Here is an 11,511-nt window from a genome sequence, read left to right as displayed (position 1 = left end):
TAGACTTACAACACCCAAGTTTTTTCTATGAAACTCAAACACAACTTTTGCTAATGACTTAGTAAATATATTAGCCAATTGATCACTAGATTTACAAGCCTTCAAGTGAACTTCTCCATCGCTCACAAGTTCTCTAATAAAGTGATATCTAGTATTAATATGCTTGCTCTTTTGATGAAACACACTATTCTTGGATAGTGCAATCGTTGAGTTGTTCTCACAATCTATTACTGTTGATCCTTGTTGTTTGTTCTTGAGTCCATCAACTACTCTTCTTAACCACACTGCTTGACATGTTGCTGATGTTGCTACTACATATTCTGGTTCTCACGAAAGTGTCACAATGGGCTTCTTCTTAGATGCCCATGAAATCACACCTGAACCAAGGTCAAACATAAAACCAGAAGTGCTCTTCCTATCATCTAAACTACCTGCAAAATGACTATCTATGTACCCAATCAAATCTTTCTTTTTTGTGCTTACACACATTATGCGACAATCTCTACTTCATGCTATGTATCTTAGAATTCTTTTTCCTGCACTCCAGCGTTTGTCTTTTGGAGTCTCCATAAATCTGGAAATCAAACTCACTCCTTGCATGATATCCGGTCTTGTAGCTATGAAATACATGAAGCTGCCACCCAATCTTTTGAATAGGGTTGGATTGACATATGATCCTTCATCATACTTGCTTAACTTTGTACCTGTTGCAACTGGTGTAGGGACATGTTTGCAATTTTCCATCCTGAATATTTTCAACAAATATTTGGCATATTTATTTTTACAAATAAAAAATCATTTTTTAGATTGTTCAACTTCTATGCCAATAAAATATTTCATGAGATTAAGGTTTGTCATCTCAAATTCTTTCCTCATGGCTTCTTTAAATTCATCTATCTCAAAATCAACATATAAGCAAACAATAAGAATCTGTCCATGCTCATTTACCTTTGTGTACAAGGTAGGCTCAATGTTCCTTCTGCAAAATTCGTTCTTCATCATGTAGCTGTTAATTCTGCTATACCAAGGTCTAGGCACTTTCTTTAGTCCACAGAGCACTTTCTTCAACCTGTAAACCTTCTCACCATAACTTTCAACTTCATATCTTGAAGGCTGCTTCACATAAATTTCTTCTTCTAGAATTCCATTCAAGAAGGTTGATTTCACATCCATGTGATAAATTTTCCACTTGTTCTGAGTTGTTGTGGCTAGAACTGCTCTTACGATATCCAATATAGTTACCAGAGCAAACATTTGTCCAAAATATATTCTTGGTTGCTGCGAGAATCCTTTTGCTACAAGTCTTGTTTTAAATCTATCAATTTCACCTTTCTCATTGAACTTTATCTTGTACACCCACCTCACACCAGTGAGATTTTTGCCCTTTGGCAAATCAACCAAATCCCATTTATCATTCTTTTCAATAGCTTCAATTTCTTCATCCATGGCCTACACCCCATCCTTATTGCCTCTTCAAATGAACAATGTTGGAACGACAACAATGAAAAATTTGAACTAACATCCAAATCATCATAAATATCTTTCAAAATTCTTATCTTTCTCTTACCATTACTTGATACATTACCTGATTGATTGTTAGGAGAATATTAATCCATTGATCTGCTTGAAGATCCATGTTGCTCTGAAAATATTGGAGTCCTAGTTGGTGTGTCTCTCTTTGGTATCTTCACCTGTGATTCTTGTTGTTCCTTTTCAGCTACAATATCTTCTTCCATTAGTGGCACTTGTGCATCAACCGATTTGTCTACCATTCCACTCCATGACTCTTGTTCTTAAACACAACATATCTGCTAATTATGGTCTTCTTTGTGACAGGGTTATACAGTTTGTAAGCTTTTGATTGCTCACTATAACTAGTGAATATGTACTTTTCACTTTTATCATCCAATTTGCCTCTTCGCTCCTTAGGCACATTTGCATAAGCTACACATCCAAATACTCTGAGATGAGATAAACTGCAATACATACCTGACCATGCTTGTTTTGGTACTCTGTTCCACACAACCTTTGTAGGATATCTATTGATCACATAAATAACACATGCAAATCCTTCTGCCCGATACTCATTAGACAAGTTTCTGCCTTTCAACATTCTTCTTTCCATGTTCATAATTGTCCTGTTCTTTCTCTCTACTACACCATTCGGTTGCGATGTGTGCCTAGTTGTAAACTGTCTTTTGGTTCCATGTTGTTCACAGTAATCATGGAATGTCTTTGAGTCATATTCTCCACCATGATCTGACCTCAATACCTTGATCTGTTGATCACTTTGGTTCTCTACTAAGGCTTTGAATTCTTTGAACTTTGCAAAAGTTTTTCTACTTCAAGAAGTAAACCCAAGTCTTTCTGTTGTAGTCATAAATGAAAGTGAGGAAGTAAAAACTTCCACCAATCGACTATGTCCTCATAGGTCCACACAATTCTTTATGCACTAGCTCATGGTGTTGCTTTCCCAAGATGCAAAACTCACAAGTACTAGAAGGTTCTTTGATGGGAGGCAATCCTCTAATCATTTATTTCTACTGCAACAATCTTAAAGCAGAAAAGTAAAAGTGTCCAAACTGAAAATGCCAGAACCAATAATCATCAAAACATGCAACTTTAAAAGAACTCACCTAGCCACTGTAATTCATAATTAGAGGAAAGAGTTTGTTCCTCGTCATCTACACCTTTTCTATCAGTCGCTTGCTTGGGGCCTTGTCATATATAACACATTCTTGAACTTGAAAGATAATTTTGTATCCTTTCTGTGTCAATTGACCAACACTTAACAAATTATGTTTGAGACTAGGAACATAATATACCTCTGAGATTGTCTTTGGTTGCCCCTGCTTCATCAGAATGTTGACCACTCCTTTGCCATCTACTTCCACAGTCTTTTGAGTCCCCAACTTTACTTCTGTTTACACAAATTGATCGAAATTTGAACCCAAATTCTTGTTTCATGTCATGTGGTTATGGCAACCACTGTCAAAAAACTACACATTATCACAAGGTTCATGCATAGTATGGCAAGCTAGGAACATGGAGTTAGTACTCTCTGTAGTGATGTTAGCTCTTTGTTTCCCTTGATCAACTATCTTCTTCCTGCAATCACGTGCATAGTGACCAAATTTATTGCAATAATAACATATCACCTTCGATTTGTCAAATATTTGATTATTGTTGAATCTTCTATAGTTTATTCCACTTTCATGTTCATGCTCTTCTTGTACATCTCTTTGACCACCATATCTTCTGCACTGTCATCTGCCTCTCGATCTACCTCTGCGTCGACCTCTATATCTTAAAATAGAAAGATGACTTTTGTAAGCGGTCTCTAAAGTGGAATCCTTATTTCTACCTATCCTTGCCTCATGGGATAGAAGTCATCCCATAAGCTCATCAACTGTCAATGATTCCAAATCCTTAGCCTCTTCTATGGCTACTACCACAACATAAAATTTTGTAGACAAAGATCTGAGGACCTTCTCAAACACGGTTTGGTCTTTAATTTCGTCACCATAGATTTTTAACTGATTTACGACAGTTAAAAGTTGATTCATGAAAGAATAAATGTCCTATGTCTCCTTCATCTACAAACTTTCAAAATCTCTCCTACTACTTTGCAACTTAATAATATTGACTTTGGCCATATGTGTATAGTTTGTCGCCAAAGTATCCCATGCTACTTTTGCTGAAGATGTGATCATAATCTTCTAGAACACTACTCGGTCCACTCCCTGCTGAATAAGTTGCAATGCTTGTGCATTCTTCTTCTTGTATGGCTTCCATTGTTCTCTTTCCATTATTGAGAGCTCGTGCTTTTGCTTCAGCCTTAGGTTATAAAAACCCAAACTTGACATAATCCCAAACATCATGTGCCTGCAATGTGGTTTCCATCTTAGTGGCCCACACATCATAATCCTTCCCTGTAAATGGTGGGAATTGGGGCTGGAAATTTGAGAAAGTCATATTTCTCTAAAAATTTCTTTTAATAAGAAAATTTCGTTGAATAAATTTTTCCAAAAGTACCCTTTTCAAGAAAACCCTAAATTTTTATTTTATAAAAAAAACTTTAGCAAAACAAGCCTTTTTTAAAATCTCTTAAATTTTTTTATATATAAAATAAATCTTTTTACAAAATATCAAGATATATATATACAAAAAAAACCTTTATTTTTAACGTGCTCTCTATTTAATAAAAAGTACCCACTCAACATATATGGTCAACAGATTTTAACATATAACAAAAACAACTTTCGAATCTCTTTTTATATGTTTTAAAACACACTTATAACACGCTAGACAAAGCTGTGATTATGTACCGCATTAGATTTTTAACACGGTAATGCTCCTCTCGTGGGAATGATATGCGATAAACACTGTGCATGTTCGGGAGCAGAGTGTTAATGCTTTAACGCTTCAAAAATTCAAGGAACCTACGAGGACTTGTAATGCGGCTCTATGTTATTCTTTCCAGTGTTAAAACACCCTTTATATCACCTACAAGGTGCATTGTACCACAAATACCATGAGAAAAATTATATTTTTCCTCTCACACAGATTGTTGATAATCCATTCTCCCTCGCTCTGTATAATCTTGCTCTTATACCAATCTGTTGGAAAGACGGAGGGGACAAATCATGAATTCACACATCAAACACGATCTTTTGCTCTTCTACTCATCACACAAAACATGATACTTACAATAAGCCCGATGAAGGGTATTTATCCTTTTCCAACTAGTGACTTGCCTAAAATATCTTGACATGCAACCACACACTAAAAGTCATCTATCACTTAACTCGACTTGACTCAACACTCAAATTATCAATCACTCAATTAACTGAATCTCTATGTTTAGCCAACTCCTCATGTAGGAGTAATTATCTTATTTTAAGAATGGTCAACATTTTTTCTGCTTATGAAAGAGGATTTAAATGTACAGTAGAAAATTAAAATACAAGAGCCATATTTCAACATTCTTACTTGTTGAACTTAGAATTGAATTGAATCTTTCAATGCCTAATCAATGTCACACATAACGAGTTTACTTAGGCTCATGTGCCTCGGTATTTCCTTGGAAGTTGATCCCTCACTACCTTCCATTATGAAAACAACCTTAGGGTGGTCCTTGCACAACATCGGGCTCTCTTTTATCAAAATTAATTAACAGAAATGACATTTTATGTATCTCGTTACTAAGTGCTTGCAAGAAATATAAATAACTAAAGGTTTATATTAAAGACTAGGAATATACTTGGAGTGGTGAACCAGAGCTGGATGCACCAAAGATTCATGATAAATAAACTCATCCATTTATGCACTCTATGACTTACCACCGATAACAAGAATCTTAATGAGAAAGAGTATCTTAACATAAATTTCCATATATCATGGATGCATTTAGAGGCAAGTTGACAATGCATATCTTTCCGAAAAGTTTGGTATCGAGGAGCACTATCTCTTGATAGTGACTAACTCGAGTGGAAAAAATTTTGGCAATATTAATTTCCCTTCAAAATAATTGTTGATCCAGAGTCAAATTAATAACTTCAGTTCATTGTTTTGTACTCTACAATTACTACAGAAATAATTTGGGTTTTCAATGAAAAGCAACCAAACAAATCCATCGAATAATCTAGGTTATCAAAATGTGAGTAAACCCATGCAGTTTGAATCATTTGGTTGCTTGGGCCAACATTCAAGTCTCGGGGATATTACTCCATAAAACAAAAAGATTGTGACCAGGGGATTCCAATCGCATATATGGAAAGCATCGCACACTCGACTTGTAGGCTACAAAAGAAAGAAACATTACGAGAAAATGGCTAATTAGTTACTAGAAAAATGGCTAAAATTTGCATATAAACGACCATTTTTCGGGCGATGACCAATGGTAACTAATTTACAGTATCTTATAACACAACCAACTTTTAGTCGTTTTTAGCTTAGTAATTAATTAGTTGTCTCCATTTTACCATCTATTAGTATCTTTAGTCATATATTTGGACATTAATTTAGTCATTGACTTAGTCATTAATTAACACAATTAATAAAAAAAGATACAACAAAATATATTACTATATGATCGCCCGAGAAAACCAATTAATTACCAAAGAAATATGACCAAAATGTTGGTCATGTTATAAGATATTGTAAATTAGCTACTAGTATTCATATATATACAAATTTTAGTCACCATTTGGAACCAATTAATGACGAGATAAATATGACTATATTTTGGTGATGTTATAAGATACTATAAATTAACTACTAATAGTCATAGTAATGTGAAACTTAGTCATCATTTGTAATCACAAATTTATCATTTACAATAGTCATTTATATTTTTTTGGTAGTTTCATATTCATTATATAAACCACTAATTCAGTAGTTTATATTCATTTCATTTACTTTCATTAATAATCATTATAAAAAACTAATTTAGTTGTATATTCATTTTATTTGTGTTCATGATTAATCAATATGAACTACTAATCTACTAGTTTTAGATTGATTTTATGTGTTCATTATTAATAAATACAAATTAGTCAGTATGATTTTGCAACTAAGTAAAAAATGTCATACAATGTGCATATTCATCTAGTATGAAAACACAAAGCTACATATGTTAATTACAATACTAAATAATATCACATGCAACTATAAATAATTTCAACCGTAAATTATATTATATAAAATTTCAAGTATTACAATATTATTTTCTAACTTAATATTGGTTGGACTACAATTTAAACATGAAATATCGTTTCATCGCTTCAAAACATTATCATTGTGTTTCCAAGACATTGCAAGTGAATTCACCAACTTTGAAGACTTGAGCATCAATCTCTATCTGTGTGTCTTATGCGAGATATTGGCTCTAAGGGTACCACTAGACTGGTTGTCTTCTTTCTTTTTTTTTCATTTATCGCTCTAGTGTTATTGTTATCTTATTTCTTCAATTCTTACTTCTTACCATCAATATTAAGTTCCTCTCCTGAAAATAAAAGAGATACAATGTAGACAATAAGAAATTAAATACGATGAATATTGGAATGTAAACTAAAGTATACTATAAAATATTTATACGACATATACCTCAACATTAGCAATGTCAATGCCATTTTTCTCCATAAAATCCAGAAACTCAAATAATTTTTCTTCAATTGGATCGAATAGTGGATAGTATGTTGTTAAATGACTTGTATAAAGAATTAAATTCAAACGTCACCATAGAAAATAACAACTTAGCAACTTAGCATTCAACCTTTAGAGAAATCTTACGCACAATCCAGCCAACTAAGTTACATAATAAAAAGCTCAGACTATAGATAACTTGTGAAAACAAATAATGTGAGGTGTGATTTATAGTGCTTTTCATTTTATTCATAACAGATTTGATTCTCTAATAGATGAACTCGATCAAGTATATAGATAACCTGTGCTCAAATAACAAAATGAAAGTAAACTTCTTCAAATAGTCGTAAATTTTTCTTATCACAAAATAGCTAAATGGATTTCAATTAATATCATGTAATACTAATCTCATATTCAAGCTTTGGATGTTTAAATGGACATGATACCAAGTATTTTCAATTTCATTGTTAAAAAACAAAACAGATTCAAAGGAAACATTCAAAATACAATCAAACAATAATGATAGGATATCATGGAATGAACATTGTAGTTATAAAATATTTGTTTACCTCTCCACCTGTGTCTTGTCTAACATTCCTAAAACATATTTTTTCCCAAAATAGTGACAAGGTGAAAGAATACAAACATTAAAAATCATAGGAATCCCTACCAGAAACATTTCCAAAGTTGATGGAGCAAGTGCATGAAGGATCTCCAAAAACAAATGAGCCATATCCAATACATGCTCTACATTCTCTCCCCATCCTTTTTTAAATCTCATTTCCTATAACTTACCCACATCAGGGTCAAGAAACAATTAAACAAATGCATTGACATTTTTTTTTATCTTTTATATCTATAAAGTTTGAATCTAATTTGTTTCTAGAGCATATTAATTCATATCCAAAGTCTTCCTATCATGAGAAGGTGTCAATCAAGTAGGAAAATAGAAAAAACGGCCTTAATGTGGTAGGAAAATAACATATATGCAAAATAAAAAACTACATATTACTTATTCAAATTTTGTATATGGTGTATTCTTAGACAGGTTTTTAAGATGTTCCTCTGCCTTTACCAAAGTATATTGTAGCTTTGTTAAATTCTACATCCTTTCATTCAACATCAACTTATGAAAAATAAATGTCACATTCTATTTTTTCCCATTTCTCAACATGCTACAAATGATAAATTGAAATTCACATAAAACTAAGAGAAAACCCGTTTCTAACCAAATCAAACAAATAGTGCCTCTAATAAAAATTTACACCTAAAAGATTAATCAACCATGTTCTTAGGCTAAAGGAGAGATTCTTTGAATTATATTTAGGTAATACTTAATGGGATATTCATACGTTTACCATGATGTAAATTTGGTGTGAAAAACAATATATAAGTCCAAGTTGTTATCATTTCCACTAGTGGTCCATTCTTAACTAGTTGTACCCCATCATATCATTTTCACATGTTATGTCTACATACCCACCAAAAATATCAAATATGTCAAACAAATGGCATTTTGGAATTGTTTCTAAATATTTCATTTACACACCCTTCCAATGTATCTGACCAAATTCACCCACTTGAATTTCCTCTTTTATATATATTTACATCCTAAAAAATATCCATTTCAAAAACCAAGACAACCCCAATACCTTTGGATCCTAACACTCATACATATATGCTAGGAATCATAGGAATTAGTAATCTCTTACAGTTAAAATTGTTAAAGTATAATTGTTTGACGAAGAACAAAGAATAGTAAGAGAATAATAATTATCTCACAAGTAATTACCAAGGGTAGAAATTAAACTTACAATTGAATTTCAACACTCATTTGGAACCAATTATATGAATTGTACATTCAACATTCTTATATATAAATATTAATTATATGTAAATATTACTTGTCCTATTATGTATATTACCATATTCCATATATTATTAATATTAGTGAGTATACGAACCTTGTTTGTTACAGACTCGTTGAAACCTATCAAATATTCAAGAGAATTAACAACTCTTTGATGATAACATCCAACTTTTTCGTCATGGGGATATCAAGGAAATGTTGCTCTGTTGGATTAACTATACAAGGCCAGAGCATGATCTATCAAGGCTGTCAATTGCAACCCGACTTTATACATTTTTTCCAGGTTGGATGCATACAAATTCCAAGTTGAGTTTAAGCTTCATATTTCTCTCTTGCAATTTCCATTGACTAAATTATTTGTCTTTTATTGGCCCACAAGATTCTAGAGCCTTAGCTATGGATCGTTACTTAAATGACTACTCTAAAATTTATTAGCTTTATTCAAGAAATCTTACACCTATTCTTTAAATTCAAAATCTCTTAATCGATTAGTGTTAGTGAGGGTGCCTTTGCATACAAGTTACCATTACTCTTAAAATTAGCTACAATGTGCAATATCTTTAACTCAATTGGGTCAGATATTATTTTATTTTCTTCACAAGTTTTGTCTATAATCTTGTTCAACTTGGTTGTATTAGGTGGTAGACTGATTGTAATTGGCAGTAGAGGAATTAGCCTCAAGAGAATAAAGTCATATAAAGAAGAGATATTGAGTTTGAGAAGAGTTGACATGTGAAAAACATCTTCACTTGTTTTATTCTCAAGGAAGATTTTTATTTAATCTCAATTTGCTAAGGAAAAACAAGAAGAGAAATTCATGCTTGGAAACTAGTTCACGTGAATTGCTTTAGTAGAATAAACTAATTCAATTGTACCTAAAACATAAATGGGATGATAAAATGAGGAATTTATTTATCTGTTTATATGCAAAGATAATAAGATTGAACAGATATGAATAAGACTTTCTTGACTTTCAATCACATGCTAAAGATCAAAACAAATGAGAAAAGAGAGTTTAAGATGGACAAAATGGCTAAATCTGAAATATAAATTTCTACATAGTTAGTTTGAAGACATCCATACGAAATGTATATTCTTCACGTGAGAACATTGGCTTATAGGATGATTTTATTACTAGTTAGGAAATAAATATTTGGTCAAAGGGAGAGGGAATGCTAAAGTTAAGGGAGCTCACAATCATTTGTTTCCTTCACCTCTATTAAAAGGAATATCATCCACCTGCATAGATAAGAGTAGGGACGCTACACCACTCTACTTTCCATCAATGTAATTGAATATCTTACAATGGGGCATGGATACTTTAACAACAATTTGTGTCTTCATTAATTTCATGCTCCTCTCATTGTTCATGTAATTATGTAGTTGTAAGGATTCAAAGAAATGGTGGGATGGATCAAATCATGTGAAAAAACGATGGGGAAGGTATGGCAATCAACTGTCCATGAAAGGGAAAAAATGAAGGTAGAAGAAAACATGGCTTGAGATGAATGGTGGAAAAACTATGAAATGGGAAACTAACATGTAGGGGATAGGAAAGAGGGAAAGAAATGGGGCATAATCCAATAAAGTTGAGCAACATAATTTATTTATCCACAAATAAATAAACTTGAGAAAATATAAACGATTGAGTTTGCGTTATCACATGCCAATGATCAAAATAAATGAGTTTAAGATGGAGAAAATTCGCCTAAGATTTGGCATTATGGATTGTATGTCCATGGATATCTTCTTGAAAATGTCTTCATTGTTGAATTGATGAGACCTTCTCACTGACATATTTGATGCATACCTATTAGGGCTCGATAAAACTAATTCCATCCTCCATATCAAAGTTGTGATGGACGAGCCTGGGAATCAACTTCCTGTTTTGACCCCCCAATGAAAAAGGGAGTTGGTTGCTAAAATGGATAAGAAGAATATTTTGTTAGTGCCCTATTTCAAACCCGAAATCTAAATTTTCCCTTGGGAAAGGGGATAATGATATCAAGATTCTATTGCAAGTTTATGATCATCATTTGTCGACAGCCAATTGGTTTGCAAAGGTTTTCTGATTAACTTAGAAGTACTGACTATAGAAAAATCACAACCAATGGTTAGCTTTGGCTCTCCTATGATGAGCATAAATTAATATTATAGGGCACCTAGTTATACTAAGGCAAGGTGTATGGAAAGCATGGGAGACCTGCCTTTCATCGATCTAGGGGACCTACATTTCATCGATCACTGTCTAGTTATCTCTTCTAACCATGATTTGGTGTATGCCCATTTTCTTTAGACCTTATATGACAACAACTGCCTCCCTTTTAAATGGATTAGATTCATCATTAAGTTGTGTTTCACTCGTACACGAATTGGTTTATTCACGAAAATAGGTGCCGAACAAATTGATGAACATATCAAAATTCAAACCTGAAGCCCTAACTACCGCTGAATCACTGGAAAATTTTGTGTGAAAACGTAGAACAAATATATAG

The sequence above is a fragment of the Pinus tabuliformis genome, chromosome Q (genome assembly GCF_031772625.1).
Source record: "Pinus tabuliformis cultivar Carrire ecotype Pingquan chromosome Q, CPIR1, whole genome shotgun sequence".
Classification (NCBI taxonomy): Eukaryota; Viridiplantae; Streptophyta; class Pinopsida; order Pinales; family Pinaceae; genus Pinus; species Pinus tabuliformis.
The sequence above is the reverse complement of the archived record's forward strand: the minus strand, read 5'-3'. Positions refer to the sequence as shown.